The following is a 17,901-nucleotide window of genomic DNA, read 5'->3' as shown; positions in this document are numbered from 1 at the left end:
TTGAATTATGCCTGAAAGAATCTCTGATTTCACATTAGTCTGAATTCAATAGTAGTGTTAATTTAAAATATCTGAACATATGTACCAATTTCTTTTTCTTTTAACAGGAAAATGAAAAATTAGTGGGTGTAAAAGTCTCTTTTGAAACTGAATGTAATACCTACTGCATAATAGCTTTTCTCCTCATCTGACTTGCAGAAGTCACTAGCCCCAAACTCTGGTTTTACATACATTTTACTGGACAAATCAGGAAGGAGGAAAGGATCTTGGTCAGTCTTCTAAATACATTTTTGAGCTTGTTTTGCTGACCTTTGCTTGACCAGAGCTTGAACCTTAGTATTTCAGATGTATATTTTTGCATTGTCTTTGTTCTCAAAGCTCTCCCAGTCATTGTTATCTATTTGGCCAGGGTTGTAAATTCAAGTATTTTTAGGACCCATGAATATAACAAAAGTGGGTATAACAGGCCAGTATTGTACAATAGGGAGTGGTGTGGACTGAGGAACAGATGATCACATGCTCAACATCCAGGGGCTGCTTCTGCTCATTGCAGTCAAATATTCTAGCTAACTGTATGTTCCAGTAGCCATAACTTCTAAAGGTAAAGGGAATTAAATATTGGAATTTCTATGTGAAATCTCACAGTTTTTGAATATGGGCTCAGATTTTAAATGTTGGGGAAAAAAAGAAAACCATGTAAAGCAATCATGACATGCCTTAGATAAGCAATTCGCTACCTTTGCATAGATACCCTGTAAATACTTGCTCAATCAATGATTGAATTATAAATCTCTATAAGATATAGGGAAATTAAAGAGCACTCTAACCCTAGTTCTCCCATGTCCATTGGAAATTTCATATAATACTTTAAGGAGGGTCATAGCCATTAGCAACAAATATGGAGACCTACCAGATAAGCCTTTTCAGTCTATCTCTGGATTCCAGAAAGGGGAAAGCAAGAGTGAACCTTTGTTAAAATATAGTATGGTATGCAAAAGAATGATGGTTAAGAGACATCATTTTTTGAACACATTTTTATCTTACCCCCAAATTCATCTTATGCTATTAATTTATTACCATCTTTTCTTTAATTCAAGCCTTCTGCAAATCTTTTGTCATTTATTAATTTTAAAGAAAATGGTGAATTAAAATAATGAATCAAAGGGAAGTCAAACCTAAGGGAAAAATAAAAATCAAACATGCAAATCTTGTCACATAATCATTAAAGAATAAACATGGATCCAATGGACTCTAGTTTGTTTTATGTTTTTACCTTCAAGATTTACTTTTTTTTTTTAGATCTCTTCTACTTTCCTTCTGGACAAACTCACCCTTCCCTCTTTTATTTCAGTCCCTTATATCACCACACATTTCACTGCATTTAATGGTACCTAATTACGGTTGCTCTCATGTCTCTCTTCCCAAGGAGACTTGAGAATCTCAAGGCCAGAAACAATATCTTTTAATGATCATAAACTTATAGAAAATTAGCAAGTACAGTACAGAGAACTTTTTCCACTGAACTATTTGAAAGTAAATTGCCAACCTAATGCCCCATTACCCTCAAGTACTTTAGGATGTGTCTCCTTACAAACAAGGACATTTTCCACACAACCACAATAAAATAGTCAATATCAGGTACTAAGGACTGAATTGTGCCCCCACCCCCCATTCATATGTTGAAGCCCTAACCCTCAGTGTAACAGTATTTGGAGAAGAGACTTTGGGGAGCTAAGTAGGTTTAGATGAGGTAATAAGCATGGTGCTCTCATAGTGGGATTAGTGCCCTTATAAGAAGAGATGCCATAGAGTTTGTTTACTTTCTCTGCCCTGTGAGAGCAAAAGCAAGAAAGAAAGTTCTCACTGAGGAGGAACTGGTTAGCCCCTTGATCTTGGACTTGCCAGCCTCCAAATCTGTGAAAAATAAATTCTTGTTGCTTGAGACACCCAGTTGATCACAGTTTATTAAGGCAGCTGGAGCTCACTAATACATCACGAAATTAACATCGATACATCACTACTGTCTAATTCCCATTCAAGTTTCACCAGTTGTCCAAATAAATTCCAACTGTTGTTCTTTGGAGTGTAAGAATTTGTTTCCAAATGACGTGCCTCGATAGTTTCATTTTATTAGTCTCCATGAGTGTAGAAAAGCTCCACAGACTTCCCTTGACTTTCACGACCCTGATGCTTTTGAAGATTACATTACAGTTGTTTTGTAGTACAGCCTTTACTTTGGATATGTCTGATGCAGGGACCATATTTTATGCAAATTTGGATCCTAGCATCTAGGACAGCATCTGCATATAGATGATGTTCAATAAACACTAGTTGAGGAAAGAATTAGTGATTGAAAAACTCTGACTCTGAATCACTTGCATAATGCTAATAGCAACAATTTCAAAACTTTAAAGAGAAAAATGTAAAGCATGTCCAAAATAAGAAAAAACACAAATTCTCATGTCTTCTGGTACTGCTATTGAGATCTGTTCTTTAATTCATTTAGTGAGCATACATACACTGGCTATTGTGTAAGTTAATACCAGTTTCTTTAGAGCAGTGCTTCTCAAAGCATGGTCTGTGGACTGCTTCCAGTTAACACACTGTTTCTGGTTCATGATGACCTAAGTAGAGAAATTGGGGATAAGCATTTGGAAGACCTTTTTAGCATTTTGACAAAGTGGCTCTATTTCTGCTGAATCTCATAATTCTAAAGTGATATTAGTAGATATATTTTATCTGATTTTCTTTTTTATTCCATTTATCTAGTAATTAATTTACATTATATTTGCCATATTATTGATCCACAATGAATTAGAAGTTTAAAATGGGTCATTTATCACAGTTCGTGGTCATTCCCGTCAGAGTAAAGTGCAATTAAAGTGGGCTAGAACTTGGTGGGATTTGACCTTGCACCTGAAGAATGGGTAAAATCTTACTAGTTTAAAAATTACAGAAATGGATAATTCAGGCATAACAAAGTGTAAGAGTAAGCCTGTGTGTATTTGCATTATGTGTGTGCAAGTGTGCTCTTATTTTCATGCTTGTGTGTTTTGGATGGGCATTACTGAATGGAAGACAGGAACCTCAAAAGACAGAAAGACCTCATGATTCTAATACTGAGTGATAACAACTCTTCCCACGTCTGATTGCACTGCATCCCAAAACAGTAGCATTGCCCTCTATAGAACATTCTCATGTTCTCCCTTTCCTTTCTGAAAATTTTCTTTCCCTTGAGCACCAGAGATTTAAAATTCCCATTGCTGGCAAAATACCAATAAGCTGCTCTGACCAAGAAAGTGGCCAGTGCTGTTATTACCACTTGTAGATGACAGAGCTTATGCACAGCTTTCCAAATATTCAAATGGGAAAAGGAGAGATGTAATTAGAAAAGAGGAAAAATGATGAGAGAAAGAATAGAATGAACATAAGAAATACTGATAGGGGGCTTCCCTGGTGGCACAGTGGTTAAGAATCTGCCTGCCAGTGCAGGGGACACAGGTTCGAGCCCTGGTCCGGGAAGATCCCACATGCCGTGGAGCAACTGGGCCTGTGCACCACAGCTGCTGAGCCCACGCTCTAGAGCCCGCATGACACACCTACTGAAGCCCGTGCGCCTAGAGCTCGTGCTCTGCAATTAGAGAAGCTACTGCAAGGAGAAGCCCACGCACCTCAACGAAGAGTAGCCCCCACTCGCTGTAACCAGAGAAAGCCTGCACACAGCAACAAAGACCCAACGCAGCCAAAAATAAATAAAATAAATACATTGGGAAAAAAAAGAAATACTGATGAGGGAAAAAGAACCGAAAAGGAAGGATGTATGATTGCATCAAGATTAACTTACACTGGCGGCTTTCAAGGGCAGTAACATTGAATTCAGTTCAAAACATGTTTATTAAGAAACTGTCATGGACTAGACACTAGACTCGGGGAATGAAAAGAAGAATAAGACACAAGAACTTGCCCTAGAACGACTTCAGTGTTTTGGCTAAGACAGATAAGCAAACCTGATTTCAGTGTAGTGATTGAGACATTCATTGGGATATTCACAGGTACAGAGGAAAGGATGATCATCTAGCCTCCCAGGCTTCTCTGAAGAGATTATGCTCATGAAGGGTCTTGATGAAAACTATATCAAATTGATAAAAACAGGATGGGAAAGAAGCACAACTTGATAATCAGCACTCAGTCTAGGAGCTGGTACAATGTTGGTCTGAATAAATAGTTGTTGAATGAATGAACAATTTAATTAATTAGAATGAACTGACAAACTAGAGGTAAATGCAACTCTAGAAAGAGGAACTAGGAAGAAGCGTGGAAGCATAACATAGCAGTGGTGAGTCAGGGAGAGCGGAAGATCTGCAGCCCTCCATGGTGGAGTAAAAATTGTGTGACAGAGACATGTGAGTTGAGAATGGAGACATAAGTAGAAGGCAGGTAATGGAGACATTTCTCTGCAATACTAAGGCCCCAGGCTTTATCTATGAGTAATAGGGACGTGACATTGGGATATTTGTATTGTAGTTTGATTGTAGATGACTAAGTGTGGGGAAGACAAGACAGACACAGTGATACTAGTTAGGAGGCCAGCTCACTGGTCTTGATAAGAAAAGACAAAGATCTAAGATACAGCAATGAAGGAAGGGATGGAGAATGAGGAAGGGGCAGGTACACAGATTCAGGAGTCACTTGAGAAATAAAATCAGTGGCATGTTTCACTTCTTTAATGGATAGTGTGGAGGGGGAGGGATAAATCACAGTGTGAAGGAAAAGGGTGAAAGCTTGGACAATTCCTATATTTATGACTTGAGTTTCTGGATGAATGATGTTATCCTAAATTGAGCTAAGGTATATGGAAGGACAAATAAGTATTTGGAAAATAGGGAGAGACATCAAAATGAATCCATTAAATTGAGGTGCCTGTTGAGGAAGAGAGAGGGTCAAAACTGGAGAAATGTATGTACGTATTTTTATATATGTATATATAAATATATATGTATATATATATGTATTATGTAATATTACAGGTATACATAGATAGCAAGAGTTTATTGTGTCAGTTCTGTCTGCACAGGATCATGTAAAACTTTACTTTCTCATTAATTTATTGCTGTCAAATTAACTTACTGCTTGAATATATCATTTGAAACTCTAGTAATTCATTCCAAATTTCAAAACGTACCACAGAGAAAACGCTGTAACTTAAAACTGGTTCCAGACTTATGAAAACATCATGTGTCTCTGCAACTAAAGCCAAGAGGAGAACTGTGCCAATTCATGCCTGAACCTCTTTCAGTTTAATTACCTGGATTATTGAGGCAGAAACAACCTTTGTGCCTAATTCACCCTTATAATTGCCTTAGTTCTCCGCTTTGCCTTTCTTGTGGGTGTATTTCCATGGTCCACTATTATTAGAAAGGAAAATACACTTCCTTTTTTGGTGGCTCCAGAAAAAAACATTTAAAACATACTTTACAGTTCAGAGAATCAACATTTTATCAGCCTCTGTATCTAGAGAGTAATATACTGAGCAAAGGGAAAAGCGTTGACCAGTAGTCACCTCATTGTCATCATGTGACAGTTCAGTTACCTCTTACTCTTTTTTTACAACCAACCCCAGTGACTCAGTCATATCAGTAGTGACCTTTGAGCATCTCCCAATTTGAGATGTCCAAAGACCAAATAGATTCTTGAACTCTCCATATGTTTGAGTCAGTATTATAAAGGTTAGGTCTCCAGTCAATACACGCACCTGCAGGGAAACTCAAAATGGATTAGTCAACAGGAAGAGAATGCTTACCCTTCAGTCTCTCAACCACAAATTCAGCTTTTCCACGTAGCAGTCCAAAACCTAAGAACTTCAACTAAATGGAGACATTAACAGCACAGACGTCATTACATCCCTAATATTTCACTCATAATACCTACTCAGTAATTTTTTTCAACTCAGTTAATGGAAAACCCAGAATGGTAAGGTCGTACACGAATAAATTATGATTCTCTCAGATTACCATTTTGGATTATCTTTTATGAAAGAGGTAGACAAAATTTATGTAATGCCACTCCTTCTCCCCTGGACACAGTCTGTGAGAACGAGTGTTTTTAGTAATCAGTTTCACCTATCTATCTTAAATATATAGACTCCAAAATGTACAAATCTAAGTTGAGTGTTTTAAAACTCAAATATTTAACAGTCCAAGTTCACAAAGCATGTGGGTAGCCTCTCATCATTTATTTTCATCCATTCAAGTGTTTATTCATTTGCTGATTTCATCAGTGAGTACTGAGCACATGCTCTGTACTAGGCACTGTATTAGGCTTTGCAGACTCATAGGCATAAGTCAGATTGTCTGTCTTCAGAGGGATGCACACAGATGTAAGAGCACAGAGGATAGTTTCTTAACCTTAATCAGTCTCAAAAACCTCAGGTATGGCTTCCCAGAAAACGGGATATGAAGGTAGAGATTTGAGGAGTCCGGCAGACTGACAAGATGGATAAGGGAGTTCCAGTTACATTAAACAAATATTAATGGCAGGAAAAACACACTTGAGGAATAAACCATGTGATGTTGAGAAACACAGAGGATAAGTGGGGGGAGGAGTAAGACAAGTAGGCATGTGCCAGATCACAAGAGCTTTGAATGCAGTGCTAATGACTTTGAATTAAATTCTAAAGATGGTGAAGAACAAATGAATAAATATTAAGAATGGGCATGTATTGACCAGATTTACTTTTTAGAATGATCTCTGGAAGTTTTTGCAACTATGAAAGCTAAGTAAATTGATCAAGTAAGAGAAGTCAGTAAAGAGGAGAGTGATCAATGAATAGAAGAATAAGAAGAAGGTAACTGTATAAGTTGTCCAAGAGCTATTTTAGATATCAGATTGACCACTCATGTGAGGGAGGTTAACATGAGCTGGAAATCTTGGATGACTCTCAAAGTTTGCAGGAAAGATTGGGTAGATAAAAGTGCCATTAGCTGGCTACAAAGAAGAGGTTTGGAGAACAGACAATGAGTTCAATTATGAACATGTTGAGAGGTTGATGTGTGTAAGGTACATTCAGTTAGTTATGCAGGTTGACTGTTGAATAGATAGAGAGAAACTTAGACTAGAGCTAAACTGGAGATAGTGATTTGGGTATAATCCATGTAGAGGTGGAAGGTAATTCACTGATGTAAATGAAATAGTCCAGTGGTATACCTATGGCAGGAAGTGAACATAGCTTCAAACCATGGTGAGCCAGTAGAGTACGTGAAATTATAAATACAGGACTGATATGACAAAAGTCTCATCCGAAATCTTAATGTCTTTGAATATTAATGTGGGATGACTTCTTTCGAAAGATGCCATGTATTTTAAAAAACAAGGATCCAAATTCTAGGAAAAATCTTTCCCAAATAAATGGAAAAGCACACAAATCTTGAAATATGTTCCATTTCTATAAATCTTATTTTTAAACAATCCACTTTGTTTCAACTCAGAAGTAATTAAACTAATCCTGTTCAGGTATGAGGACAAAAACATGATCAAGGATTACTCAGCACTGAGGATTCCACTTTTTCCTATCAGATTTTTTGTTTTTCTTAAATTTTATAGCACCCAACTCACTTAAAGAAGAACAACCTTCTCAAAGTGTGATGTTTTCAATGATCTAACTCACTCAGCCATGGCAGTATTTCCATACATTAGCTCATCAGAAAGAATGCCAATGATATAAAAATAAATGGGAGTAAAAATAAATTAAATATTTGACTTAATAACATATGCTTAACTCCTGTTTTGTTTAATGTTGCCTTCACATGAATTAGCGTAATCTAAAAGAATGATTTCATTTTCTACACTGTAAAACAAAGTTACAGAAAGTTTAAATGACCACAGAAAGAAACATAGTCTAGGAAGGCTTTTTTTTCCTTTGAGAATTAAATAGGCTTTAGACAGCTATTAAATCTTATATAAAATATATTTAAGACAATATTTTGTCAAGTTAATATTTGCCTTTTAATTATTTCTATACACATTAGTGAGATCTTTGTGGGATCAATATTAGTAAAAAAATATGAGGTTGAATGCTGTAAAGATGAATCAATTCCATAGTCTTAAGGTTTTTTAGGATTCATTATTACTCAGATTTTACTATACTTCATTATCATCATTAAGATATTTTTCAAGCAAATCAGTTAACTTTTATCAAAACCAGATATAAAACCTAATTACTTAGTTTGATAATAACTTTTTTCTAATTTATGTTGTCAGAATATTTATATCATTTTCATCATATTATCATAATTGCCATTTTAAAATATATATATTAGGCCATGTATGTCCAAGTCATAAATAAACAGATAAAGCCTCTGTCTTTTATAACACTCATTTGTATTCATACTAAAAACAATTTTTTAGAAATTGGCTTCACAAACAAAAATAATATTTTATCATTTAAGGTAATTTGAAGATCAGTCATTACTCATGAACACATTGGATGGGTTGATTTTTTGTTAACCCAAATTCTCACCTCTTGTTCCCCTTCCGACTCCATGCCTCCTCTCTCTTTGGTGGAATATTTTCTTGACCAGACAGAGCCACATATAGCTCTGACCTGTGTGTTGTCAATAAATATCAAGAGAATTTGGAATGCTTCCAAAAAAGAACTTTAAAAAGAAAAATCTTTCTAAAGGGGAAACACAAAAACAAAAACAAAATTCCCTTCCTCACTTCTCAACTATCATATGTTGTTTGTAAGTGTATGACTTTGAGGGTTGCAAGAGGACAGGGCAGGGGTGAGGGGAAGGTGGGACAATGTGCTTGTTTGAAGGACTGTTGAAAAATTATGCCATCTAAGACTGGTATTTTCATGAGTTTCTTGATGTAATATATAATTAAAATAAGGGTTTGCTTATTTTAATATTGCTCCAATCTACTTTTAGCAAGAGGCTTGTATCCAATTTTATGGAATATATTTTTAATTTAGTGTCTAAAAATAAATCCCTCCTTAAGTTTAACTACTAACATATTTTTCCAGCTTAGGATTTCATGAGCAAAAAAAAGTTTGTATTTTTAATGTCAATAACCCATTAGAATATAAAGTTTTTGTTATCTTGGGTTTAAAATAAGAAATTCATGTATTCATGGAGGTAAAAAAAAAATTTAAGAACACTTTTGACAAAAAGTTGCATTAAGAAAAAGAAATGTTCTCCTTGTAACAATTAGACCTTTTCTCTTATAGCCAACAAATCAGATCTTGACTTTTTTAGAGGAAGCATTTTTGAGATGTTTATTTTCTCATATATCAACTTGCATAGACATCTTTCTTCTTGGGCACTTTCATTCCATTCAACTTGATGTAACTCCTTCTTTTTCAGATCTGTGGCTAGCTTCTCCTTACTCCTTTGAGATTGCCATTATTTTAATGAAAAGACATCCTTCATTTTTTCCCCTTGTATTTTTCTTTTCTCTATACTTTACAAAAATTGGCCTCACCATCTTCTCCAACATAGCCCTCTTTCTTCGGTCTTCTTCCTACCTTCCCTAAGCTCTCCCCACCCGGCATGCCCCTACCCTTGCCTCAGTATTGCCTGGTCAAGGCCCCCCTTAGGCATATCCACACTCTCTATGGAACCCTCACTCTATGAATACACATCAAGCAGAGCAATGCATTGCATTTATTGATTATCAAACTCTCCCTAATATTTTATAAACTGAATTGTATTTGTATTCCCAGAAGCATGCTACATGATGACAGATAGTTCTAGATGCTCAACAGTTGTTTATTATACGAATGAATAATTCCATTATCCAGAAAAAAACAGATATTTGTATTTTTAAACTAGTTCCTTCGGATATTATTTAGTTTCCATGCAGTATTTTTTTAACTGACACCTAAACACACTCTGCCTGGTTTTAGCACTGTTATTAATTCAACAAGTATTTTCTCATGAAAATCAAATTTCTTTGTATGTAAAATTTTTAACATAGCTCAATATTTTATTTCATATACATATCATTTTATAGACATTTATATTTTAATTTTTCCTCTGGATACATTTCTATAAATTAAATTATTATAATCCTGCAAGTTTAGGGTTGTTGATACATTTTGGGAAACTACTTTCCAGAAAGATAGTACCAATTTATATTTCCATGAGAAATTTATGAGACTTCCAAATTCACTTCTCTCTTACCAGTACTGGAAAGTCTGGTGGTATTTAATGTTTGCTAATTAGATAAGCATAAAAAATTTTAATTTGTCATTTTAAAATATTTTTTTCATTTATGCTAGTTAATGGATAAAGTTTTTAAATGTTTAACACCGTTTTCATAAGAGTCTTCTGACTTCCAGTCTTCCCACTGACTACCTCTAATCCACTACTGCCTTATAGCACAGTCCTGCCCATGTTGTGCAGAGAATATCAGTGATTCCAAGTTATTCACAAAATAACTTCCAAATTGGTCATCCAGATTCAGATTACTATCCTCTTTACAGTCTACTCCCAACCTCCTTTCTCTTCATAAAATTTCTTACCTCTCCCATACACACCCTGTAATTGTGTCCAGCTGGTATACTTTCCAATCCCCTTCCTCCTATAAATTTTATCCTCCCAGTTCTACCAGTTGAAATCCTACCTATGGTTTAATATTTGGTAAATATGCCCCAACATTTTTTTGAGATCCCTGTCTATCTAATATTGCATTCAGTTTTCCATTTTCTTGTCCTAGATGTCCAATTTTACTGAAAAGTCCCAATGCTGACATTTCAAAAGACCTTTGAGAACATGTCCTACTGTTGTAAGATTTAATTATAAAACAGTAGACCTTGTTAAAATCTTGTGTTTTAAAATAACCTCAGGTCTACATATCTAGAATTTCCCAGAAATGTTTGTCAAATTTTGGTTTCTGAGTCTTTGAAAAATAGCATAAAGATATATAAATAATAAGTATTTGAACCAATTAAGATAATTTAAAACAATTTACATATGGTGGTTATGTTCTATATAAGTATACATTTAAGTTTAATTCAAAAATTATGCAAACTAACTTTGCTTAATTGTCACCAAATGGTAGTCATTAAATCCTATTTATTTTGTAGTGTTCTTGGGATACATGTGTTTCATTTTTGATAATCTGCCTTCCATTCAGCCAAACACATGTTTTTTTCCCAAAGAAAAAAATAAGAGCATAATAATCAAGATATGCACTTGGTTTACAAATTAATTATTCATGGAAAAATAGACCAATTGACTGGATAATCAGTTCTATTGGCTTGTATTTAGGGCTGTAACTTCAAACTCTAGAAAATAAATCAAGGATTTTTTCTTCCATCTGTTAATATCACCTGTCTCATTTAGATATATATTTAAATTTATATTTGCATTTATAGGTATATTTATATCTTACTTAGCATCGTAGTTGCACACAGTAATCAGGAAATTACGGTGGTCCTTTTAATAACCAGTGGTAGGTCCAATTATAAAACTATATGTAGGAAATCAATCAGTAATTTTTAAATTCTTTAGGGTTTTCTTTTTAAGTAATTCTCTGGAATACGCTTGCTATTGCTCTAGTCTAGATGGAATTTGAATTTTTTGCGGTGTTATTAACTTATGATCATGGACTCAAAGAAAGTATAGTTATTGCTTTAGGTGAAATTAGAGTGAAAAGTAGCATAGATAATATTCTCAGGTCAAATACTGAGTTATCAGGATCCACATTTATTAATGACTTTGATTTAAATGTAATTGTCAATTAACTCTGTTGGAGAGAATTGATGTTTTTTATAGTATTCAGTTTATTTCATCTAAAATAAATAAAATGTCTTTGTGGCAAAAAAAAATCACTTTGGTTTCCTGGTTAGGCATTTTATTTCCAGAATCTTCAAACACCTCAGTCACACAAAGTACAATTCCAGTAGTCTTGAGACCACACAAATAGTACAATGTTTAATACTTGGTTTAACAAAATAGAGGTATTAGCACTCACAATTTTGATTCTTTACGTATTGACTGGAATCTTTAAGGCAAAAGATCAAAGACCCTTTTTAAAAAGAAAAAAAGGAAACCTCCATGGTAGAAAAATGCGGAAAAGCTGAGCTTGAAATTAAATCCTAAACCTTATAGGTTGGCGTTTCAACAGTCCAAACCTCAGTTTTTTGCTTTTGCTCCCATTTGAAACAAAACTAACTGCTATGTGTTGCTAGCTTTTTTGGTTTCTTTGTTAACAGCATTTTCTCTTTTTAATCAGCCTGTCTCCTGCTTTTATTATTTTCTTTGATCTGTTCTCTTTTAATTTTCCTCTTTTTCTACATAGTCCTTTTTTTTCCATCACCCCTTTTCTTCATCCTCCTGTAAATCTTCATACTTGAATCTAATGATTAGACCTTTTAGCAATAGAATACTTTTATCTGCTTGGAATAAGCATGCATAGGCAAAACTGTGACATATTCTCAGTACTTCTGTCCCACTTCCACTATTTTTATAATCTATGAAGCTATAGTAGATGAAATTTGAGAAAATATTCTCAACATATAAATTCCATCTCTTGTAATTCTCAGTGCCAATTTGGAGTATTGTTCATCTATATGCTTCTCTGACTAGCTCTCTGGCTAGTTCTCTGGCTAGGTGGCACCAAACCACAGTACTTCAGACCACACAATGTACTTCATTAACACTTTAGCTAAACTGGCCTTTTTGTTTTGTTTTTCATCCTATAGCCAAAAACAAAAGAAAACATACCCCACCAAAAATATTATAATTTTTAACTTTTTGGTTGGTAGTTTTGGCATCAAGTGCATAAGCTTTAATCATAGAAATGCCTTTCTTATAGAAGGGTAGAGTATGCCAACAACTAGAGCAAAGCAAATTAAATAAAATTCTCAAGACGAACAGGGCATTCACGCAGACACTGTGGCAAGGAGGCTGGCACTTATACTCATCTAAAGGACAGTGTCTTTTGGCCAAGGCTACCCTCCTCTTTGCTTTGACACTTGGAAATGGTAACTGAGTTCCTAAGACAAAACTAAACATTATGCTTCTTAATGTGACTAGAGTATGAAATAGAGCTCACAAACTGGAATTCATGAATTTAATTATGTTGCAATATTGCTGGAAAAAAAACAGACTCATGACTATACTAAGTCAATGATTTGAGTGTCAGGCACCAGTACGTTTAATTTATTAAAGGGATGATTTGGGTGTAGTCAATTCCAGAGAAATGGATGCCTTTGATTACTGAACTTGGACTTTCATTAAAAGTCTGCTGAGCGAGACGTAGGTTAAGAAAGGAGACTCTTAAGCATCGTGTCATTAATTGTTGAGATTTTTCTCAAGGCATATGAAACAAAGAAATACTGGTATAAATTCTACTCTCTTTTATGTTGATTTGGAAATAGTTATTTTAGAAAATTTAGAGCAGGTAAAATAGAAATAGAATTTTAATTTTTAAAATTGAAGTATAGTTAATTTACTGTGTTGTGTTAATTTCTGCTGTACAGCAAAGTGATTCAGTTATACATATATATACTTTTTAATTAGAATTTTAAATTCAACACCAAAGTAATTTGAAGAAGTAAAATGAAAACATATTTTAGATTGTGGAGTTTTCCTGGTTTATTTCTGTGTTTGCTGAGTATTCCCTATGCAGTAGAATTGTATAAAAGATAAACAGTAACCCTGTATTCTACAAAGAAAACAGACAACACACCTTATTTTTGGTTGTTGTTGTTCTTTGAAAATGCCTTATTTGAATTTGAGGTGAGAACAATATCATATTTCTGGGAATAATCCTACAGTCCTAAAGTGAACACATGTATAGAAATAAATTGGTTATCACAGCTCTCCTCTTTACTTTGCACATTTATATTACACAGAGCAGAAAAACACATCCCACTAGTTTCCCCAGACCACCCCATGACTTTGACCTTTCCCATCTATATCCTACAAGCTCTCAGATTTCTCAATCTCTATCCCTATGTGTTTAGAACAATCTCCTAAGCTGCATTTCTTTTCAGAGCACTAGATATCTCACTATTACTATTAGAAATATTAATAAAATATGCATTATCAATCTTATAAAATATTATTAATATTATCTATGTGGTATCAATATTCATTATGACCCCCTCTTCAAAGATGATAATATATATGCAAAGGTGCTAAGGTAGGCAGATCCGACCCTCAAACAAGAAGGGACAGGGTAGAGATGTGTGAACAAAGAAGTAATGAGATCCAGGGAAATTAGAAATCTCATCTACGAGAGCTTCTGCTGGACCCCTTGTTGTTGCTTTGTTTGGTAGGGATAAATTACCAGTGATCCCTGTGTTTTTAAAAGGATTAATGGCAAAATAGAATTGTTGTACCTTTTGACTTTAGAATGTCACTTCTTTGTAAGTACATAAAAATTCGACAAGAATCCCGATGGGAGCTTATTTCTAGAATTATAAACAGCATTGAAAGAAACAGACAAAATACCAAACAATTTTTTACAAAAGGACAAAGGCTTTCAAAATGGTTAAATTTATATAATATTCACTAGTGCAGTTTAACAAGAATTGATCACCCCTGAGGTGGGTGTCATTGTTACTGATCATAGAGCTTGAAAAACTTTAATTGCTAGATTACTTAGTTTAAAAGAATGAAAACAACCAGAAAGAAAATAAAATCCCTTCAGAAATCCACAAATTACTTTAATAAAGAATTATTAAAGATGCATTTGTTACTAAGTTCCCTTATACTATTAATACAGATGTGCTGACTTTTGAGGAAGTGGGAAAAAACCTTAAATAGTGTGTAGTATTTGGGGATTTGTGTCTACATTTTTGAGCAGGAATACACTTCGGGGTTGGCAGAAATTGTTATTTACATGTCTTCTCATGGTTCTGAAATACTGTGCTACATATATCTGGAAATTCAGAAGTTTTATATACAAGAGTTTTACCTTTTAGAAGTCAGTACCATGTGGCAAATTTTAACTTTCATAAATAGCAAAGAAAAAAAATTCTGTTATGTCTTAAAAACCATTTCCATTACAAGAAAAGCAAGAAGAAAATGTTTTATGAATTCTGAAGTGAGCAGATATATAATGCTTTAATTTTTTACTGTTTTATAAATGTCCACTACAATTGATCAATAATTTATAAGTTCTTGCTGTATTTTAGTACAGTTTTCATCATAAAGTAAAAGATACCAAAGTAATTAACATTGTACCTCTCTTCAAATAGGTTATGATATAGTTATCGAAATGTATCTGAAACACATGAAATAACTTGGAATGATAAAAGCTTTATTACCAGAAAGTGTTATTAGGGATAGAGGAGTTGAGAGGAGATGGGGCCTAATGACGGTGGCAATAATAAGAGAGAGAGGGCGTCATAAAGCATCAGGATTATAATATTGACTGTGTAGAATTTTGTTAATGAAACAAGGGTAAAAGTGGAAGGCATTTTATATGGGGTGGATCTGATGAATGAAAAAATGCAGTTTCCAATGGATGTGACCTTTAATGAGACAGTGAGAGGATGACCCAGAAGTATTTGTTGGTGAACCTCAGTAAATTAATTTAGATGAGACTGATGGAAACAGTTTATGTATGGTCTTGACATCTAGATAGAAAAGTTTGTGTTTGGTGTGGTTTGAATAGAACTCTATAATTGATTTTTAAGCAAAGTTATAATATGATGACAGTAGCATTTAAAATGGATTAGTCTGGAAGTGGTATGCAATATGTGGGTGACAGTTGAAGTGTGGAAAGAAAGGTGAGAGGCATTCTGGAGTCACGAAAGTCCACTGGAAACAGTTGCAGGGTTGCAGGTGTGGAATGAGTGATAAGCTTTTAGCTTTAGGTGGTGGCAATTAGGATAGCATGAAAAGGGAGGATACCTGACGCATTTAATTTACAATAACACTATATATCTATATTCTAATCTTATAACTACTCTCATATGTTTGGTCTGAAGGTTGTTGGTTTAGTCCTGTGAGCAAAATATGTTTTCGTTAATGCATTTTTTATCTCTTAGTTAAAGACCTTATTAAAAATCCACATTGTCCTGTCTATACAAAGGTAGTACAACATAGTATTATGTCTCCACTAAGAGCATGTGCTTTTAATTATTATCCAACAGTGACAGTAGAATTTGCTGAACCAAATGTATGCTCTCAGTCTATCCCCATGGTGACCAACAGGACTTTTGAGATTGTTGGTAAGAGTTAGTGACCCAATGATGGCTTATGACTGAAGTCTATAGCTATGAAATAGAAGGTAGCAGGTACGTAATGCATACCATCTCCAAATAGTATCATAAATGCCATTTACTGAGCAGAGAACCGATCCACCATGTGTAATATGGAGGGTAAGCTGGCTGCCAGAAAGATGATAAAGAAAGTTAAGCTAACAGAATTTCTTTTTGAGCTCTATATCTAAGAAGGCCTTCTAACTTTTCACTAATTCTGTAAATTATCAGAATCCAGGCTCCAAATTAGACTAATAGCATATTTAATGAAGATATGAGATTGATGCTTATATGAATCTTATGAATAACAAAGGAGTACATTTTCCAGTTTTAAAATAGTTTTTTCACTTTTAAAATAGTAATTCATACTGTTTTTGTCAATTAGAATGCCATTTAGAGGTCATTTATGAGATGGAATTCAGCAATAAAAGTATGAGAATTCTTTCCATAAAGCGGGAGATTTTCTTTCCTGCCCATTGGAAGGATAATATCCATTTTGTAATTAGAGGGTGAACATTAGAAACAGTGTTTTACTGTTGTCATTGCTACTGTTGTTGTTTTGTTTGATTTTATTTTTATTTTTTAATTTTTATTTTTTTATTGAGGTATAGCTGATTTACAATGTTTCAGGTATACAGCAAAGTGATTCAGATAGATAGATAGATAGAGATCTATTCTTTTTCAGATTATTTTCCCATATAGGTTATTACAAGATATTGAATATAGTTTCCTGTGCTATACAGTAGGTCCTTGTTGTTTATCTATTTTATACATAGTAGTCTGTATCTGTTAATTCCAAATTCCAAATTTATCACGTCCCTCCCTTTCCCCTTTGGTAATCATAAATTTGTTTTTTTATGTCTGTGAGTCTATATCTGTTTTGTAAATAAGTTCGTTTGTACCATTTTTTTAGATTCCCCATATAAGTGATATCATATGATATTTGTCTTTGTCTGATTTACTTCACTTAGTATGATAATCTCTAGGTCCATTCATGTTGCTGCAAATGGCAATATTCCATTCTTTTTATGGCTGAGTAATATTCCATTGTATGTATATACCACATCTTCTTTATCCATTTATCTGTCAGTGGACATTTAGGTTGCTTCCATGTCTTGGCTATTGTAAATAGTGCTGCCATGAGCAATGGGGTGCATGTATCTTTTCAAGTTCGAGTTTTCTCTGGATATATGCACAGGAGTGGGATTGATGGATCATATGGTAGTTCTATTTTTAGTTTTTTAAGGAACCTCCATATTGTTCTCCACAATGGTTGTACCAATTTACATTCCCACCAACAGTGTAGGAGGGTTCCCTTTTCTCCACACCCTCTCCATCATTTATTATTTGAGGACTTACTGATGGTCATTCTGACTGGTGTGAGGTGATACCTCATTGTACTTCTGATTTGCATTTCTCTAATAATTAGTGATGTTGAGCATATTTTCATGTGATTTTTGGCCAAAAAAATATATGTATGTCTTCTTTGGAGAAATGCCTATTTAGATCTTCTGCCCATTTTTCAGCTGGGTTGTTTGTTTTTTGTTGTTGAGTTGTAAGAGCTGTTTGTATATTGGAAATTAATCCTTTGTCAGTTTGCAAATATTTTCTCCCATTCTGTAGGTTGTCTTTTTGTTTTGTTTATGGTTTTCTTTACTGTGCAAAAGCTTTTAAGTTTCATT

At 34.2% G+C, this 17,901-nt stretch overlaps 1 protein-coding gene and 1 long non-coding RNA gene across 17 annotated transcripts in view; one reads left to right on the top strand and one right to left on the bottom strand.

The window, feature by feature from the left end:
• The window catches only part of LOC309628719, a 76,643-nt gene extending 67,241 nt beyond the window's left edge, over window positions 1-9,402 (bottom strand). The window contains exon 1 of the long non-coding RNA XR_014244663.1: window positions 8,516-9,402. This is a non-coding gene — a long non-coding RNA (uncharacterized lncRNA). The remainder of the gene's footprint in view (window positions 1-8,515) is intronic.
• The window catches only part of LOC309628712 (uncharacterized protein), a 454,132-nt gene that overhangs the window by 297,196 nt on the left and 139,035 nt on the right, over window positions 1-17,901 (top strand). The gene's annotated exons all lie outside the window — the stretch shown is intronic.

Source organism: Balaenoptera borealis, assembly GCF_965194805.1.
Source record: "Balaenoptera borealis genome assembly, chromosome: 5".
Taxonomy (NCBI): domain Eukaryota; kingdom Metazoa; phylum Chordata; class Mammalia; order Artiodactyla; family Balaenopteridae; genus Balaenoptera; species Balaenoptera borealis.
Note: the sequence above shows the minus strand (reverse complement) of the source record. Positions and strands in the feature narration are given on the sequence as shown.